Below are 17,500 nucleotides of genomic sequence, written 5' to 3'. Positions count from 1 at the left end.
CCCCCGAAACGTAACATCTACTCTACTTGCCTCGGAAGGTGAAGGAGGGACAGTGAAGTAGCCCCCAAACTGAGAAGGCATCTTGAGAGTGGGAAACGAAGCAGGTGACTCCATACGGTTTACAGAGTTGTAGCCGGGCTAGCTTACGGGTGGGGCAGGGGTCCATGGCAGCTGCACAGTTACTGTCCCCAAGTCCGGACATCAGTCCGCAGATTTTATAGAGCCAAGGGACACGCAGAGGGGCGCCGTGGTGAGATCAGAAGGCTCGCATGTGCCTAGTTGACAGCTAGCTTTGATTAGGTCTTGTGCTACCTGTACGGCAGAAAGGGGAAAGACTAAGTTATCTCTAAAAGATTCGTGGGAGGCCAAAGCGAGCTTTGGGAGGCCCCCCAAGCTTTGGCAGGCATTTGTAAGGTATATATGTTAATCTCCAAGGGGCCCAGAACACGTAGCTCCCAAAGAGGCCATTGATCTGACATGGAAACGATGGAGGGCCAAAGATAGAGTCAGTGTTGTCAGCACTCCTGCAACTTGTCACATCAATCCCATTAACCAGGTATTATCATTCCTACATTTTACAGTTGAAAACTTGATTCTCTCATTTCAAAGCATTAAGATTTGCGCCCACACAGGGGCGCGCCTGGGTGGCTCAGTCTGTTAAGCCTCCAGTGTGGCTCAGGTGGGTTCAAGCCCCGCGTCGGGCGCTGTGCGGACAGCTCGGAGCCCGGAGCCTGCTTCCGATTCTGTGTCTCCCTCTCTTTCTGCCCCTCCCCCACTCATTCTCTCCCTCTCTCTTTCTCTCTGTCTCTCTCTGATATAAATAAACTTGAAAAAAAGTTAAAAAGATTTGCGCCCACGTAAAAAAAAAAAAGGAAAGATGTGAAGCCAGATTTGTCAGCTCCTAGATCACTTGCAGAGCAACAACAGACTAGGAAATAAACTCTGGAAGGTAGGATCTAGTAATAGCTCTGAATTGAAAGACTCCAGCGATGTTTAATTAAGAGAACATACACAAAATAACTAGTTAGCACTTGGCCCAACGTAGTTCCTCAAAAAATGATAGCTCTAATTATTACGTGAAACCATCTCCACTTATCCCCCTGCCCTTATCCTCAATTTCCCTCCAACTTCCTGGTACACACTGCTGAAGTTTTCTTACAGTCCCCACTTAAAATCATCACCTATGCAGTCTAAAGACCTAAGAGCAAGGTCCAGAAGCAGGCATTTGATGTTATCTGACTGCAAAGTAGTAACTGTCAGGAAATCCTACTCCCAGAAGCAGCCAATAGGTGGAAACAGTCCTACAGGAGACCTCGCTCACTTTTTATTAGTCTGCCTTGGCAATCAGCTTAAAACACAGCCACTGCCACAGCATGTGTTTCATTTTGCCCACTGCAGAGAATATAATTACAATAATATATCGTGAGGCCATATGGAAGTGTGAGGTTAGGGCCTACACAGTTTGTAATGAGCCAGAGTTGACTGACAGGGATCACTCAACAAGTGGACCACATTGGCACCGGGAGGGCTCGGGGCCAGGGAACATGAACGAAGAATGGATCTGGCGTCAGAGAATGGATGGTAAAGGAAAGAGAATAAGGGCACGTGGGTTAGATGGCACGAAAAGGCAGAGGGGGCTGGCAGAGGAGCCACTGGGGGAGTCGTTCCTTGGTTGAGCCAGGGAGCCTACGGGCTGCTGAAACTGAAGGATCTGGGCTTCTGGGTAGGGAATCCAGAGGTGATCTTTCAGCTTAGGAGAGTCAGAAGGTTGCAAGGAAGAATTCATTTGACTTAATGGTAGGGTAAAGGGATAGAAGGGGAAAAAAAAAACCCAATTCTAGCGGTAGAGTATTTGGGACCCTGGAAAATCTTCACAGTCGAGCGGCGGGGAGATCGCCGTGAACTGGAATGTTTAAGGCACACCTGCTAAGGAAGGTCTCTTGATAGGATGTGGGGAGATGAGGAGAAATCTGGATGACCAGCTGGTTAGAGGTGAACAACTGAACAATATCAGGAAGACAAGAGCGGGCAGGGTAACAGCAAGGAAAAGACTGAACTGAAAATGTGTCTAAAGACCATCCCCTACCCCCTCACCCTCCCCTACGCCCACCCTAAGTCTTGTGTTTGGTTTCTTGATGACAGTAGGAACAGGAGAGCCGCTCCTCCTGGAACCGATGGGCTTGCAGAGAAAAAGTTGCTCATGTTATGTTGGTTTGGGGTTTGTTTTTATTTTTTGTTTGTTTCCATTTGGTTTGGTTTTCCACCTCTCCAGGTCAGCTCAGGACAAAAAGTCAATTCAAATCCAAAGGTATCGCTGAACTTATCAGAACCATTTGTCTTCCTTGACTTTAAAACGCAGGCAGAAAATGTTGCAAAATAAGATTTCCAGTCCTTCTGGCCCCTGCGGGTGCCAAGAATGCCCCATGACTGCCCTCTGAGAGGCAACAGCCCTTCAGATCATCAGGAAACCCTGGAGCTTGCTAATAAAAAGAAAGTGATTTTCCATACAAAGTAAACAGATCCCTCCTGCACATCTAAATGGACTTGGCTTCAGATGCGGGTGAAGGCTTGGGGTGGAGTTTTAATTTTCATATTACAGAAGCTCGTTCTGAGCTTGAATTTTCCCGTAATTCTTCAAAGCACAACAGAACCCCCTGTCAGGATATATCCAGCAACTGCATTCTTGGAGCAGCTATAAATTAGCTTGCCTTCCCTTTTCCCTCTTGACCTTGAGGCTCCTTTCGGGGACCCAACAGAAGCCCTTTAGGAAGCAGGAAGTGAAGCTTAGAGGATCTGTTATCTAGAAGGATCTTTCCTGTAGAATGTAGTCTTCTTCAGTTTCCCCCCAAATGGAAGCCTGCTCTCCAGTATCGACCTATCATAATCGATTCCAAACCCAAAGCATCATCTCTCTGGGCTGAATTGCTTTGTCATTGCACAGCTGAGCAGGAGATTTCTACACTAAAATTTTCCGTGTGAATTAGAAGACAAAAAGAAAGAGAGAACTCTTTTCCCTAACATCATCTTTTTATTTATGAAACACTTCTGAGCTTATTGGCACAAAGGCACAACCTAACGTAGCATACAGGGTGGTCCATTTAAAACAGTCCCCTTTAAAGAGGATGGCTTTAAGTGTGGCCCATTGTAAGTGGGTCACCAGATGTAATTGTTATGTCAGTCCTTCCTGGCATTGTAAAAATAGGGAAGACTTTCAGGGGTTGGGAGTGTGTGTGGAAAACACAGAGAGGCTGGGGGAGCTTTAGAACCGTGAGAATAAAGGAATCTTCCAGGAGGCTTGATAACTGGGAAATAAAATACAAGTAAACAAATGGGAAATGGTTTTCAGTCTCGATGCTAATATCTTTGTGATCACAGGTAAGGTTTCTGTTTTTTCTTTTGTTTTCTTTTGTTTTGGATGTACCCTGATGGTTGTATTTGTGTTTGTGTTGTATTACTCATTCAGTATATATTTACCCAGCATCCACCGTGTGATAGCACTCAACTGAAGGCTGGGAATATGATAACAAAAAGGTAAAGCCAATGCCTTCCAGAGCCTATATTCCAGAGAAGAGATGTATATATATATATATATATATATATATATATATATATATATATATGATGTGTTGCTGACTACATCAGATACTCATAACGTTATGGAGAAAAACTCAGAAAGTGAGGAGGGAAGGGTAGAAAGAGGAGAATTGGGGAAGTCCCCTTTAATAAAGGACACAAAAGGGACAAAGTATTTTATTCAGTGTTCCCTCTACTCCTCCTCCCTCCACCCACCCGAACCTGACTCATTGTCTCTCCAGAGCTGGTCAGGTCTCACCTCACTTTCAAAGGCAGTGATGGCAGGCGTAGAGCGGGTCCCAGCCCCCTGAGAAGGCCTGGACCAATGTTACTAAGGCTGAAAGAAAAGGCTGGACTGGCAGAGACCTACTGCCTCGTCCCAAACTTTAGGCCTCGAATGATGGTTCTCTTTCCTTCCTACTGGTCTTTGACGTCTGCCTTCAGGACCTTTTTCTGGTCTTGTCTACCAGTTGTTCATATATTCTCTCAGGCATAAAGGCCCAGTGTGGGATTTACGAGCTGAATCCAACTCCCAAAGTCTGGCCTGCCTCTTACTTCCAGCTTGGTGCTAATCCACTCAAACAGAAAGAGAGAAGCAGAGAAATGTCAGCGTTTCAGTTATTCACTTACTCAATGGACATTCGTTGAACACCTATTACAAGCTAGTCATTGTGCTGGAAATGAGGCTGTGAACCACACAGATCTGACTTCCATATGCTGTGGGACAATGTACAGAAAAGATGGAAGTTTCTTCCCCTACGAAATCTACCTTTATCTCCTGATTTTTATGGGGACCCCATTGAGAGAATCTTGTCACAGCCCTCATTTCTTAAATCACCGGTGAGTGAAACCCCAAAGAATCCAGGATGTATGAACCAGGAAAAATCTTCCTAGATCCTCAAATAGAGAGTAGACATCCCACCCCCATTATTCTCTTTCTTGTATATTTGCTTCATGGCTTTTATTACAATTAAGATTACAGTTTATTTGAGTACATGCTCATTTCACATCTGCCCTTGACCAAATTGAAAGTTATTTAAGTCTATTTCCCTCCCCATTGTGTCCCCAGTGCCCGGCACGGTGTATTAGGTGCCAAATAGATACTTGTCAGCTCGGCGAATGGGTGAAGAGTTGGACAAATGAACCAAGCCCTTCTTATTCTTTGGAAGAATTTGGAGTTAACACGAAAGATTAAAACTTATCTTTTATATATTTCTCTGCAGGAGAGATCATGGTCATCACACTCCAGATTAAAAGCAATCCATCATAATTTCTGTCGGAAATGAAAATTTAAATATGCCCCTTTGTACACCTCGTCTCCTGGCCTCACCGTCCGTCCTCATCGCCATGGGTTAAACCTGACTTGAGTATCACACACCAGACCCCAGACCAAGGACTGTGTGATGAGAGCTCATCTGTCCTTTGCCAAGATTCTAATGTTCCACTCTAGACAATCTGGGCTCCTGGCTCCCGAAACTGCTTCTTCTGTGGCCAGGCCTTGAGGCCCCAGGATCTGCCCACATTCCAGAGAGGGTTAGGGTTTCTCATTAATCTCTGTCTGGACCCTGTCCTCAGATTAGCAGCCACTGAAATGCAATCCCTGTAATGAGAAATGAACAGCCTGACCCATGTTGTTTCTCTGAGACCCGTTGTCTCCAACTTCTCACCTCTCCCAGGCATAGCACGTTGCCTGAAAGAAGCCATTACTGTGTTCTCACTGCGGAGCCATCACCCATCACTCCAGAAAGTGTGCAAAGGAGTCCTTCCTTCACAGCTTGACATCTCTGCCCACATTTGGCACGAACAGAGGAAGCCTCCTAGGGTAGAGAAAGGGGATGCACTTAGGTTCTAGAGAGCAGAGTTGACACTCTTTCCCAGAATGAAAATAAAAGAGCAGGGTCTGGAAAGGATTGATTCTTTAACAATTTATCATTTTATAGCTTGTGCTCATTTATTTCCAGAATGTCATACTGTGGCGTTTGAGGGTAGAGGAGGAAAGGGTTATCCAAGGTAGAATATGGGAACATCAGAAAGAATCCAGAGATCACACAGGCTTTGGGGTTGGTAAGGGCAGAGGTAACCTCTTCTAGATCATCTTTGATACAGTTATTCTACACTATTGTATGGTACTGAAGAGCTTAGAGCTCAACTCTAGCTGTGTAACCTCAGGTAACTTACTTATATCCTTTATGCCTCATATGCCTTATATACTGTTCTGTTAAATGGGAATAAATATGGTACTGACTACCTAGGAACATCATGAGGGCCAAGTGAATTAATACATCTAAAATGTTTATAGGAATGCTTAGGAAATAGCAACAAATACTTGCTACTATTATTTAACATCAAAAGTGTGAATGAGATGTTGGATTGGAAACTTCCAAAGTCAGTTCCACCTCTAAGATTCCAGGATACAAGGGCTCTTTCTTCAGACGCACACGTATTTAAAAAAATGAAGGAATCTGTTGAGATGAATCTTAAGCCTGGAGAAGAGACTCAATCTAAATGGAGATCGTTTAACCACTATTATGATTTTTACTATAGCACTTCTCTTGAAGCGATATGTAAAATTCTTTGCGTATGGGTGCACACATACAGAAAAAGGGCTCATAACTGTTATCAAATTTCAAACTTCAAAAATTTGGTTTACTGAAACACACAGTATAAATCAGAATAATCTGAAATGCAAGTTACTTGTGTGGTTAATTACCCTGTGTGTTTTCTATATGTAAACAAACAAAAAATAAAGGAATTACATTGGAAACATTTCTAAAACGTGCTGAAGTTGGTTAAATGGATTGTAAATCATGATAAAGCAATAAAAGCTTGCCCAGGGCCTCCTTGCTGTAGATTTGGAGCACTGATCTAATAATACACTGTAATAATAAAGAAGAGATGAAAAATCTCATGAAAACAAGCAGAGAGAGCCAAAGCCCAAGGACAAGTCTAGAGTTTGACCAGTGGAGGGTTAGCAGTTCTTTTTGGACAATCACTGATGTAGTGAATGTCTGCCTGCAGCCTCTTCTAGAAGGCGTGGGGCGGGGCCACTCTGGATTATCCTTTTCTCTATAGATCCATTTCTCCAAACCAGGAATCAGTGGCAGTGGGAGCATCTTGGGAGCAAGCTCCAAGGCCAGTCCTCTCCAGAGTGGCCACGCCTCTTAAAAATAATCTGAAGGGGAGGAGGAGGGGGGGGGCAGGCACCTGGTTGGGTCAGTAGGTTAAGCGTCCAACTTCGGGTCATGATCTCATGGTTTGTGGGTTCAAGCCCCGCATCGGGCGCTGTGCTGACAGCTCGGAGCCCGGAGCCTGCTTCGGATTCTGTGTCGCCCTCTCTCTCTGCCCCTCCCCCACTCCTGCTCTGTCTCCCTCAAAAATAAATATTGAAACAATTTTTTCAAAAATAATCTGAAGAATCTTCTGACATTATACGTGAGTGGGACAAGGATTTTCTGGAGGCTGGAAAGAAAAAGTCGTTACTATCACCCAGGCATAGGTGGGAAAATTATTAAATCAAGTTTAGGAAGCTCTACTCGCTAACTTACTTACAAGTTTTCCTCATGTAGAACACAATATCTAGATCTATCTACGTAGAGGAACACACGACATAAATGTATACTTATTATAAACATAATACTTTTATGTTCCCAGACATCATCCCTATAGATTATATCAAGAGCACAGACTTTGCTATCAAGCAGGCCTGGGTTCCCAATTGTGTTTGGTCCTTTAACCAGCCACTGATCTTGGGCTATTCTCTTAAACTCTTAAAACCAGGGGCACTTGGGTGGCTCAGTCGATTAAGTGTCCAACTTGGGTTCAGGTCATGATATCATAGCTTTGTCGGGCTCTGTGCTGATAGCTCAGAGCCTGGAACCTGCTTCAGATCCTGTGTCTCCCTCTCTCTCTGCCCCTCCCCACTCACACACACACTCTCTCTCTCTCAAAAAAAAAACTAAACTCAGTTTCCAAACTTAAAAATGTGAAATCTACATAAAAACATGTAAAACATGTATCTCACGGGGCTATTGAAAAAGTTAAATAGCATCATAGATGTAAAGAACTTAGCATTCGCTGAGTGCTTACTGCTATTAATACCCTACATTTGAAAGGAAATTCCCAAAGCGGGAGTGAGGAGGAAACAGAAAAAAGCACTCCTCCTAACTCGGGAGCCAGGGAAAGGGTCAAAGGGCTAATTATTCCAGAGACACCCTAACAGTTCACGTCAAGCAATGGTGGCTTGACTGAGAACCACACCCAGAAAGGACTAATGAATGAATGGGACTCAAAATGCCTCTGGCTATTTCATCGTTTGGCGGGCCTGGCTCTCATAATTTAAATTTCAGTTTAACAATAAGTATTGTCGCAGAACATCTGGCAGACACAGAGGGCCTGTCTGTCGCATTCCTTTTTCCTTCTTGACAAATATTCCTAGAGCGGGTGAGATCCAGACATTCTTCCTTGACATCCTTTTGTTCTTACAATAACCCAGATCCTTTCTGTACGCATGTTTAATCCAGGGGTACGGGAAAATTGTAGCCTACTTATTCTTGCTAAGATCCCAAGGGCAGGTGTTGGCTGCCTTTCCAAAACACTTTTTTTTTTTAATTTTTTTAAATGTTTATTTATTTTTGAGAGAGAGACAGAGACAGAGTGCAAGCGGGGGAGGGGCAGAGAGCGAGGGAGACACAGAATCCGAAGCAGCCTCCGGGCTCCGAACTGTCAGCCCAGAGCCCCACGCGGGGCTTGAACCCACGAGCAGTGAGATCATGACCTGAGCCGAAGTCGGACGCTTAACAAACTGAGCCACCCAGGCGCCCCCCTAAGACACTATTTTAAAGGGTTCTTACCAAGAGACTGCTTAATTGCATTTTATTGCATGGCATAAACATGCTACATGATTGGAAATTTCCTGAATATTTCCTGATCTCAGTCACCAAAAACACTCAGACACCGAAGACGGTTTTGGAGTATCTTCCCAGCTCACTTCCTTGAACCTCGTCAGATGCAGCCCACAGCGGGGTGGGGTGGGGGCGGGATCTGATACACACAGCCACCCAGCACAGGGGAGTGGACAAGAAATGAGGCTCTGACTTAGGCCAGGCCAGCTGGTGACCCTTTCCTGCGAAATGAGAACGGAGAACAAGATCAAGGGCTACTGGGAAAGAGTCAGTCACTCTGTGAGGCACTCTCTGGGGCTGAATCCAGAACAGGCAAACCAGGAAGCCCTGCTGGTCTTTGTTTTCTGTTAAGGAGATGAGGGAACAAAGAAAGTCACCCTCAGGCAAAGAGAAAAGGGAAGCAGGTGCTCCGGGAGAAGCCAAGACTTGAGATGGAGCAGGTCTATTTCCTGGGTTCGCATGGCTTCCTTGACTCTGGTCCCACCCTGAGGCCCAGCTGCACTCTCGCCCTTGAGTTTTATAAGGCACTCTTGCCTCCGTGTACTAAATGTTGCCCTTTTGGCCCAGCTAGACCAGTGATCCGGCGTATTTCCCTACCTTCCGTTTCCCTTAGCGCCCTGGCCCCGCACATTGTACACAAGAAGGCGTGTTTCCTATTTAGGGCCTCCATATGATTAGGCCGCTTTACCTGAGTTTATATTTCTACTTTGCCTGCGTCTAACAGAGGCCCTGTCATCGGTAGGGGAAATGCTCGTTACGCTGTTCCTCAGTTTCCAGAGAGAGGCACGGATTTTCTTTCCACTTCCAGGAGAGATCAAAAGGAGAAAGGAGGAAGGAGCACTTCTCTTTTATCTTCCCTCTCGCTCTAGTTTCACTGGGGAAAGAAAGCACAGATGCCGAACAAGCTTTTCTTGCCGGCCTTCCATCCTCGCCGGGTCAGGAGAGATTGCAGATCTCGGCAAATATGTCTCAGCAAATATGAACCCTTCAGACCTGAGTCTCTCCTGCTGGGGATGGGGTGGGGGCAGTCAAGCCCCAAGATCTAGACTTGTGGGGTAGCGGGGAGACGGTCACGGGAAGAAGTCTTATTTGGGCTCCGGCCTTGCTTTATAGTTAATTACATTAACGTTTCATCTTTGATCTCTGAGTCCGTATCTAAACGGGCTAAACTATTTAGAGGGAAAAATATGATCGGTCCCTGAGCATCCTCACCAGGCTTGAAAATACTTTAAGGAATGTTGAGTTCCACAAAAGAAACAAATATCTAACTACAGAATAAGGTACTCATTAAGCCTCTGCTGAGTGATTGCCTGTTAAAAGGTGGGTCATCTGCCAAGGTATCTTAGTTATTCTCATTTATTCCCTAAACTCCAACACTTAAAAGTTACTCCTCCCAGTGACTGTGGTTGAAAATCTTCAAGTACTTCATTGATTCCTTTCTTTCTCTTCCTAACTACACCCAAACCATTGCCACCCATGTTGATTTCACTTCCCCTGAATTTCCCCTGCTCCTTTGGGCACTGCCTAAATTCAGGCCCTTTGATCTGTGGTTTTAACCACTGCTGTAGCTTTCTGGTTATCTTCCTTGTCCCCAGCCACTTTCTACATTGTAGCAGAGTTCACCTTTGTGAAATAAACCTGGTGAGTTCGTGCCCTGTCTAAAAACCTTTAGTAGCCCCTTTAGCTAAAAGGAAAACCTTAATCTAGAGGATCTATCACAGTCTGCCCCAACCTACAAATTTCAGCAACTTCATCTTCTTCCATCACTGTCATACCCCAGGGTTTCTGCAAAACAGCCACTGTGGTCCAGTCTGATGCCCCGGCCAGATTCATCTACTCACCATTTCTTAAATTCTGTGTCTTGGCACATGCTATCAAATGCCCAACCATTTCACTATGTCTGGAATATTCTTTCCCAGATTCTCCGCATTAAGAACAACCACTTATCCTTGGAGTCTTATATAAAATTTAAATCATATATGAGATAGGTACCCTCCATACCCCTCATTGCTGTTTTCAAACCATTGTCCCTTCCCCCTCTGTCTTCCCTAGACATTCTCGGGATTGAATCTCTTATAATTAAATCATACTGGGGGCACCTGGGTGGCTCAGTCGGTTGAGCGTCCGACTTCGGCTCAGGTCATGATCTCATGGTTTGTGAGTTCCAGCCCCATGTCGCACTCTGTGCTGACACCTAGGAGCCTGGGGCCTGCTTCGGATTCTGTGTCTCCTCCTCTCTCTGCCCCACCGCTGCTTACGCTCTGTCTCTCTCTGTCTCTCAATAATAAACTTAAAAAAAAATCATACTGCCCACTATCCCTCATTGTGATGTCACCAACCAACCCCCCAGTTATGCCCCTTTACTTCCCACTGGTTTTACTTCCTGGTTCACTTTTACTATCTCCAGTCCTGCTAACGTCTCCATTCCTGGATGATCACCACGTACACAGTAGATGATTCAGTAGACTCTCCATTTCTAGAACTCCTCTCTTCCAGTGATCTGACCCTCCATACTACCTCAGCCATTTATCTGTATGTTCAGAGCCCTAGACCTTCTCTTTACCAATAATCCTTCCATAACACCAATTTAATTCATTCCATTCTCTGACCATAACATCCATCTATCCCTCCATTTCCTCTAGTGACCCAGTTCCAACTTCACCAGGATCTCCAACCCATTGATCTATCTTTTCATTATCTCTAACCTTCATGAAATTCTCTCTCACCACCTTACTCATCTTAAAGTCCGTGACTAATCAATAGACTCAACCTCTTTGTATATACCCTTAATTCCTTGGTGTACTCACTTGACAAAACTACAACCCTGGCTAATTTTACCTAATTTGTGCCTTCGTTCCTGCCAAAGAATGAGCCGAAGGCCAACACTCTTGATCATGAACCTCCAGTGAACCTAAATGTTGCTTGATGATCATATTCTACTTTTCTGGCCTATTCACTCTACCGCATATGCGATGGCTACCTTGTTCATTCTTATCTCTCCTCAGACCCACAGCACACCGCCTCAGTCTTCATTCTCGGATGATGATCGTCTTTCCCACTTCACTGACAAAGTTAACGCCAACAAAAAGGGACTTCTCTAAATTTCCGTAACCATCACCACCTTTTCATCAGAATCTATACGCATAAACCCTTACCTCCCACCTGCAGCTGAAGAGGACTTAACCATGCACCTATCAAAAGTCAATCTCCCCACTTGCAAATTCCATCAGAATCTATACGCATAAACCCTTACCTCCCACCTGCAGCTGAAGAGGACTTAACCATGCACCTATCAAAAGTCAATCTCCCCACTTGCAAATGAGATCCCATCTTTACTCAGTGACAATGCTCTAGAAATCCTCCCATTTCTTTTCCTGAATCACAAATGTCTCCTTCTCTCTACCAAAGCCTTCCCATCAATATACAAACACATAATTTATTTCTCCCATCTTAAAAACAAAAACAAAACCCTTCACTTACCCTTACTTCCCTTGCCTGATACTGCCTTGTTTGCAAATTTGTATTCCTTCCTGGCAAAACTCTTTGGACAAGTTGTCTATATCCATTCTCTATAATTCCTTTCCTCCCATAGTCACTTATAATCACTGCAAGCCGGGGTTTTTTTTCCTACCCACTCTACCAAAGCTGTTTGTTCGCAGTTTTCCTCTTACTTGACTTATTACAAAGGTTTGATGTAGTCAGTCCCTCTGTCCTTGATATTTTCTTCACGTGGCTTCCAGAACACTCAACCCTTGGTTTACTTTATTGGTCACTCCTTAGTCTCTTTTGCTGCCTTTTCCCTCTTCTTCCTAAGCTCTTAAGAATTACACACTTTAGGGCTCACTCTTTGTTCTCTTCGCTATTTTCACTCATTCTTTCAGTAAACTCATCCAGAATCACAATGCTTAATACCACCTCCATGCTAATTTTCCGTCTCCAGCCCAGACTTCTCTCCTGAACTTCAGACTTGCACATTCACTCCACTTCTCAACGTCTTCTCTTGGTGTCATCTAAAAACTCAGAAATGTTGAGTTTAAGCTCTTCTGATTCCTGATCTCTCACCATGAAAAGTGCATTGTCGGGGCGCCTGGGTGGCTCAGTCGGTTAAGCGTCGGACTTCGGCTCAGGTCATGATCTCGCGGTCCGTGAGTTCGAGCCCCGTGTCGGGCTCTGTGCTGACAGCTCAGAGCCTGGAGCCTGTTTCAGATTCTGTGTCTCCCTCTCTCTGACCCTCCCCCGTTCATGCTCTGTCTCTCTCTGTCTCAAAAAAATTAATAAACATTAAAAAAAATTTTTTTAAATAAAAAAGAAAAAGAAAAAAAAAAAAGAAAACTGCGTTGTCACCCACTTTCCATACCTCAGATGATAGCAACTATGTTCTTCCGGTGGTTCAGATCAAAACTTTTAGACTCATCTTTGACTTCTGTCTTTATTACACTCCCACACATACCATTCAGCAAATCCAGTTGGCTTTCATTTCAAACATATCCAGAATCCAAACACTTCTCATTACCTTCAGTGCTATCCCCCTGGCCTGAGCCACCATTACTTTTCTCCTGAGTTACTGCAATGTTCTCATTTAGGAATCGGCAAAGTGATTTTGTAAAGGGCCATGTAGCAAATATTTTCTGCTTCGTAGGCCATACTAGTCATTGGGGCACCCAGTCATCTCTGCTGTTATAACGCAAATGGGCATGGCTGTGTTCCAACGTTAAGTTTGTTTCCAAAAAAGCAATGAGCTGAATTTGGACCCCAAGCCACAGTTTACCAACTCCTGATCTATCGGGCCTCTTTGTTTCCATCCACTATGATCTTTTCTCAAGTCAGATCATGTCACTTCTCTGCTCAAAACTCTGCAATGGTTCTCCTTCTGGATCAGAGTAAAAACCATAATCTTCAATAATCTTCAAGCCCCTACATGATCCTGCCACAGTCGTATCCCTAAATCTCATACCCATTGCACTCTCTCCTTAATCCACCCTGCTGCAGCTGCACAGATCCCCTCGCTGTTCCTCAAATAGTCCAGGCACACTCAAGACTTGGGGCATCAGCACTGGTTGTCCCCTCCTCCCCCAGATATCCACACGGCCCCTGTCCTCACCCTCTTCACTTCTCTGCTCAAATGTCACCCTCATCAAAGAGGCCAATGCTGGCCACTATTTGAAATTATAGCCTTCCTCCATGACTCTCATGCCCCCTTACTCTTCTCTATTTTTCCCTTTCCCCCCCCCCAAACTTACCACTTTCTAACATCAATAATAATTTACTAATTTATATTTACTGCATCCCTAACCTTCCTGGAATACAAGCTCCACGAGGCCAGGGAACTTTGGATTTTATTCCCTGGTGTATCCTGAGACCCTAGAGCCATGGATGACACATAGGAGGCATTCCCAAAAGGTGGGATGAATGGAATCCATGTGGCATCCCTCAAATCCCAGAGATGTAGTGGGTCACTCAAGTCTCTATATTACTTTAATTCTTTTTCCGTGTTATTCTTATAGTCCTTTTTGTCCTGACTCATTTCTATGTAGGTAACCGCCTTTCCTATCACAACACCATGATCTTCTTGGACATTTGCTATATGTTTGTTTGCCTGTCACGTAGCAAAAGATCAGTCATGCCAACGTAATGAACCTACAAAGGTGCCACATATGCGTGGTTCTCTGTCACCAAATCACTCGCTCCACGAGCCAGTATTTGAAAGGTCTCTCCCCATACCCCACTCTCGATACATCTATACACACACACCGCTAATTGAGATCCTTTAAAACTCTTTTTCACATATTTGCTTAATTAGCTTGCATTGACCTCTGCAAAAACACTGGCCTCTGACGATCCTAAGAGGTAGTTTCCTGGCATGGACACCAGAGCATCAAAGAGTCAGCTGGAACGGAGGAAAGCATAACACAGCTGGATTTAATTATTCATGACAGGCAGCCGAATATATCTGACACAGGTCTTCTCCCTAACACATCACTCAAAACAGGCCGGTTTCAGGAAACGGTAGAGAGAGAGAGAGAGAAAAAAAAAAAAACCAGGATCAGGCCAAAATGTGTCCATAATACAAAGCAGATCATCTTTCACACGGATGACCTTATGCATTTTGTTTTATATTTTTATGATGGTCCCACATCTATAAGACTGCTGACTCTTTAAGACTCAGCGTGCTCCTATGCTGGGGCTGAGCAGCGGTGGCTCAGGTTCTCGGAAGAGGAGGTGGGTGAAGATCACACCCATTCGTGAATCGTCGTACGAGCCAAGGGTCCTCCAGGGTTCACGTAGAAGTGCAGGCATGTTTGCAATTAATTCATCTGGGAAGCACAGGTGAGCACTTTCTACTTGCCTTCGACGTTCACAGAAGGATTAACTGCATCTACAATCCAGTTTGTTTCTTTGGGCTTTTGCTTAGCAGGAAACGGGTGAGGATTTTAGGCGTTGCTTTGTTACGACCTACCCATAATTTTAATATTTCTCTCGTATGAAATCCACCCTCTCACCTGATGAAACGATGGGCTTTGGGTTGGCCATGCCCTTGGGTTGGCTCCTATTAAAAGAAGAGATTTCCTAATTAGGCAGAACCCAATTTTCTTGCTGCAGTCTCCTCCCAGATGCTTGATCCCCGAAGTCACTGCCTTCTTGTTTCTGTGCGTTTCCCGGTCCTGGTGAGCTTGCATTGTTGGATCACGGTTTTGACCAGTCTTGCACATCCCAGTGCTCGTACAACTGCAGAAACCCTTGCGGTTTTTTCCTGCTGCTTTGCTCTGATTTACGTTTGAAGCCAGAAACGTAGACTTCCCCTGAGTCTTTTTGCTTGGAACATCACCTTTTATACTTTCAACAAAAACTTGGGTTTCAGCTGTACTAGGGCTTACGCCTGTGACTGAGACTCTAACCATGAATGCTCCATTAAAGGGCTCAGAATTTAACAGAGAAAATAGCAAGGAGACTTGATTTGAATGCCACATGATTAGAGCTGTGATATGTTAAGCAGAGAGTGTGAGGGTAGCACGGAGTGAGGGCACCTAACCCAGCACCTAGGGGCTGAGGGAAGCTCTCCTAGACTCAGCAACGTCTAAGCAGTCTGTGCCAGACGAAAAAGAATGAGAGATGTTCTGTACTAAGGAGGTAATATCTATAAATGCTGTGAGCTACGAATCATACCAACTTTAGGGAACGCAAGTAGTTAAGTACAGGAGCAGGCGATGGGGAAAATCTGAGGCTGCGGAGGGAAGGCAGGGCTAGATCACAAAAGGCTTTATATGTCATTCTAAGGTGAGGATTCATGCTATCAGTGACGGGGAGTCACTGAAAGCTTACACATGACACGGTCAGGCTTATATTTCAGAAAGACTGGCATCAGTGCGGAGAATGGATTTTGCTCTGTAGCTACTCCCCTGAAACTGGCCCCTACGCCTGCCTTCTCTACCTAATCTTCCTGTGGCTCTGAACAGCTCAGCTCCACTCCCCTTTTCCCGTCAGTATTCTCAAACAAAACTAATGATCAGAATCACTTTAAGAGCTTATAAAAATACAGATAATCTGAGCCCACTTTTTCGAACTGGATCCTCATGGGAACGGAGCCTGTCAATCTCTGTTTTATAAAATCTTCCCATGTGATTCTGAGGCAGTTGGACTAGGGACAGAATTAGGGGACTAACAGAGACTGCTACCTGCACCACGACACAGATATGTCGATGAACATCAACAGTGAGTTTGGCTTGTTGCGTTAGATTAAAGATGGCTGGCACTCTAAATATCTTCCTTCTACATGATCTACACCTCTACTCCCAGGACTAGGAAAATCAATCCCTTACTTAAACCCTCCAGAACATTCTCTTGTTGTTTAAATAACATGTCCAAACCTTAACACAAGCCATTAGGCAGCGTAGTCTGGCTCCAATGATCTCTCCTCTCCAGCCACCCTTCCCTTTACCTTGTACTTGTTATTTGCGGGGGGGGGGGGGGGGGGGGGTGGCAGGCGGGGTGGATATTGATGCGATTTACACCCCAACTTCTACTTTGTCAATTAAATTAAGGGTAGTTATGGAGTTGAGAAATTGTGTAAATCAGTAAAGATCTGAAAACTGTCTGAAAAAGGGGTGCCTGGGAGGCTCAGTCGGTTGAGCATCTGACTTCGGCTCAGGTCCTGATCTCGTGGTTGGTGAGTTCGAGCCCTGCGTCAGGCTCTGTGCTGACAGCTCAGAGCCTGGGGCCTGCTTCGGATTCTGTGTCTCCCTCTCTTTCTTCCCCTCCCTGACTCATGCTCTGTGTCTCTCTCCCTCTCTCTCTCTCTCAAAAATAAATACACATTAAGAAAAACTGTCTGAAAAGACTTGGAAAGTGACTTGACATAGGAAGAGAAAAGGACTGCTGGTCTATCTTCAAGACTCATCTGAGTTAAAGAGCAAATTTCCACATCCACATTATTTCCATATTATTTCCATGTTATTTCCTCCCACGCTCAAGAACCCAGGGGCAGAGAATATTGATAACTTGTCAACTACCATTTGAGTATTGGCAAAGCAGAAAGCCAAGAGATAAGAGAATTAAGGGTGCTGGTGTAAAAGAAACAGAAAATTTCTGGAACGGGCCTAAAAAGATGATTTGGCTAATTTGTCCCAAGGCACAGAGGATTAAAACGTGAATGCCCGTGTTTAGCCATATGCGGTCTGGTTGGCAATGGTTCACCATTTGATTTAGTTCTGGTCTTAGGCTTGTTCGCCAGTGGCTCTCACTGACATTCTGTCATGTTACCCTAGAGCATGGTGAGTAACAACAGTTAGAAGGTTCCAGAAACAAAGTAAATCACTTCCCAGGACATAAATGAAACCACCAAGGTAATCCTATAATGAGGTAGCAAATGCTTCATAATGATTGTTTTCCTCCTAAGTTAGAACTCTGACTTACAAACATGATTTTTACGGTTACAGCATATCCATGCGGTAGACCTTCTTTAATTAAACTGATGTGTTGCATTTCGCACAAGACTCCGTCTGTCTCAAAACACAATATATGTCGAGTGG

The 17,500-nt window shown here is 44.6% G+C and overlaps 1 protein-coding gene and 1 long non-coding RNA gene across 13 annotated transcripts in view; both read left to right on the top strand.

Moving 5' to 3' along the window:
• SELP (selectin P) overlaps positions 1-17,500 on the top strand; it is a 1,134,746-nt gene that overhangs the window by 626,178 nt on the left and 491,068 nt on the right. The gene's annotated exons all lie outside the window — the stretch shown is intronic.
• Positions 3,028-5,483, top strand: LOC109495561. Its single transcript, XR_002151030.3, has 2 exons — positions 3,028-3,375; positions 4,797-5,483. It is a non-coding gene; the product is annotated as an uncharacterized LOC109495561 (long non-coding RNA).

This window comes from Felis catus, chromosome F1 (assembly GCF_018350175.1).
Source record: "Felis catus isolate Fca126 chromosome F1, F.catus_Fca126_mat1.0, whole genome shotgun sequence".
In the NCBI taxonomy this organism is placed as follows: Eukaryota; Metazoa; Chordata; class Mammalia; order Carnivora; family Felidae; genus Felis; species Felis catus.
The sequence above is the reverse complement of the archived record's forward strand: the minus strand, read 5'-3'. Positions and strand labels throughout refer to the sequence as shown.